This window comes from Schistocerca gregaria, chromosome 11, assembly GCF_023897955.1.
Source record: "Schistocerca gregaria isolate iqSchGreg1 chromosome 11, iqSchGreg1.2, whole genome shotgun sequence".
In the NCBI taxonomy this organism is placed as follows: Eukaryota; Metazoa; Arthropoda; class Insecta; order Orthoptera; family Acrididae; genus Schistocerca; species Schistocerca gregaria.
The window spans coordinates 145301646-145304731 of record NC_064930.1 but is presented as its reverse complement, the minus strand read 5'-3'; the positions used below and the strand labels follow the sequence as shown (position 1 = coordinate 145304731).

Below are 3086 nucleotides of genomic sequence, written 5' to 3'. Positions count from 1 at the left end.
TCCGTAACTAGCAAGTGTTACATAACCAGGATGTCCTGAAAATGATGAATTCCCCTAACTTGTGGATGACGTATGTCTAGGAGTGTTTGTTTTTGTAATAAGGCAGCCAGAAAGGTAGTAAGAGGATAAATGATGACCAACTGAAAACCTCAACTGCCGACAGGTGTTGTTCATATACCTCGATGTGGACAGCTGAAAATATGTGCCCCGACCGGGACTCGAACCCGGGATCTCCTGCTCACATGGCAGACGCTCTGTCCATCTGAGCCACCGAGGACACAGATGAATAGTGTGACTGGAGGGACTTAACCCTCGCTTCCCGTGAGACTCACATTCCCAACTGTCCACCATTCTATATGTTGTACCTTGTAGACAGTTGGGGACGTGAGTCTCACGGGAAGCGAGGGTTAAGTCCCTGCAGTCACGCTATTCATCTGTGTCCTCGGCGGCTCAGATGGACAGAGCGTCTGCCATGTAAGCAGGGAAAAACTGCACGGTCATCAACAGTAACTGTTCTTTCGAGAACAAGTTTCTGTCTTCGTATATATAGTAAGAGGATACTTAGTTCTAAAATATATTTCAAGCATAGTTTTCTTTTAATTTTCGTTTGGTTTGGTTTTGTGGAACGTTTTGTGAAATTTTGCAATATTAAATGATGTAGATGCACCTGCCAATGCTGACTGTAGTAAAGCGGTTTGCGAGTGAAATTGATCACGAAAAGTTAATCTGATTGGATGATCATTTTGATCAACCAATGAGAGAGAAGTCTTTCCCATAATTGAATGAGTTATATGCCCCGAGAGCGACGGCATTCAGTCAGTCGTGGACTCGCTGTAGGACAAGGAGGTCACGTTAAATAGGCCCAAAAAAATTATCTGTAAGATGAAGAAAGGACGGTTAAATCACGCTCAGTTTATATCGCTGTGCTAACAGATGTAATTACGGACATTTCGGCGAAGTTTTGATTGGGTTTCGGTATGTTAGTTGCAGAAAAAACCACGTGTGAAACTGTCGGCCTTTGTGTATAATACTGCACGGCGTGTTCCTTATGCACGTACAGAACATTCTGGCGAGCATCTTCTTTCGCAGAACCCACTGAAAAGGACCGAATGTGAACTCGTTTTGGAACAGAGTATTGCCCGAGTCAATCTTGTAATATTTCGGGTTGGACTTGGCATATTTCTGGCTTTCTTACGGGTGATACAAGCTGCTCGAACTAGTAGCAGATGTACTACTGACGTAAATGTGGGCTCGATGACACAAGAGATGAAAAGGACTGTAATAAAACATCAGTATCTACACACAAACATTTTCAATTAATAGATATTTATGGGCTCATCTCATTACTGGAGTTACTTTGACTTTGTAATTGTAATTATGGACAGTGGTTTTCTTCAACGTTGCTTTTCTCATTGTCTACATAGTACCTACAAATGCAGAGCAATGGATGCTATACTGAGGTAGGTGGACATCAATAATTAAATCACAACACAGCGCGCCAACCCCACCCCACCGCAACCTATAGTTATTTTAAGTGATGTCGTAATTAGTTAGTTAAATTGGATTACGACGGCATCTTTCGTCTACAGGCATCTGCGACGTAACACGGCGATTCTACAGAATAGCACATTCCGCTCTTAACTGACAAAAGACATTCGCGGAAAACGACAACGTAGGTTAGGTAGTAGTTAAGTGTGAAAAATTTCACTGTGTGTGCCTTCGTTTGACGTGTGCAGACGCATACAAAATAAGTTCTCAGAACATCGGCGAGATACGACAGCAGAATTGCGTCTTCACCTGTTGCCGAGACCTACGCTTTGGCATCGCGGTGCCTCGGAAATTGTGGAGAAAAGTGGGCACGGATAAGAATGTAAATGAACAAATGAAGGACACTGGAGAACTGCTACTCAGTCTCTAACGTCAAACCATTACCGTGTTATGGGCAATCCGTATCACTCTCGACTGTAGAAGTAATTATACAGTGCAAAATTTTCTCTTATAACGTAGAAGAGTTAGTGCAAATCTTCTTACATTATTTGAGTAACTTTAATAGATCAGAGCTGTTTTTCAGCAACTGGCCGTGGGCAAAAGGAGAAGTCACACGGGACGGTCTAGTGGTGTGCATAGCAGGTGCACTGCGGCAGTTAACTTCGAGAATGTTGCCCACAAATTATTTGTAAGGTAAAGGCAACCGGACGACAAATCGTACACGGAGTGCTATGAACATAATACTCCAGCTCAGAGCCCAGACGACAGGCATCTTCTGACCCAGTGTGGGCTGCAATCTGCAGTCGATTGTACCCTGTTCTCTCAACGGCTGTCAGAATACTCTCTTCAACGTGTTGAAGGAAGCCCCCCAGGCGCACACACACACACACACACACACACACACACACACACACACACACAGAGTGCACCAGGTGTTCCCTCCCGTCCCTCCTGCCATTTCCCTAACAGGTACCGTCGTTTGCCGTACATTTGATCTGCATACGATGAATACACTGCTACCCTTTGGCATTTGTATTCCCTTGACACAAGACACAGCAAGTTTCTGTAACAATATGAGTCAATATAGATGTAACGGAATTTGAATAACGTATTTGCCTCTATTGGTTACGGTAGGGAGACCCGATCTTTCGGTCATGTCTGTATATTTATATATAATATTGCACGAATAAAGGCTGGGCGAGTGTAAAGCTATCGTTAAAAACGCACGCCGCGCGATATGTTCGGTCATAATATAGTAACATGCTTTTGAATACAATTAAAATATAACGGCAATACCTGTTTAGTGTTACTGGAAATAGTATGTAGTAAATTAATGAGTAAGGTAGCCGATTCCTATAAGAAGAGGTAAAGTTGAGCATATTGAGGTGTTTTGATTTATATCGACGAAGCCGATGATACGGCGTCATTTTTTCGTTTACTCTTAGAAATAAACAAGTAAAGAAGTGCTAATTACGCATTGTGAAAAAATACAGGGGCGAGTTTTAAATAACTACGGTATACGATCAGCGTAACAAAAGCCCAACTAGTTACACGAAATCGCGGATAGCAAAGTGTGGTCTTTAAATTGAGTACACCTA

At 42.7% G+C, this 3086-nt stretch overlaps 1 non-coding gene across 1 annotated transcript; it reads right to left on the bottom strand.

Annotated features, from left to right (window-relative positions):
* Positions 1–203: 203 nt before the first annotated feature.
* Trnat-ugu (transfer RNA threonine (anticodon UGU)) lies at positions 204–277 on the bottom strand. Its single transcript has one exon. It is a non-coding gene; the product is annotated as a tRNA-Thr (tRNA).
* Positions 278–3086: the final 2809 nt, after the last annotated feature.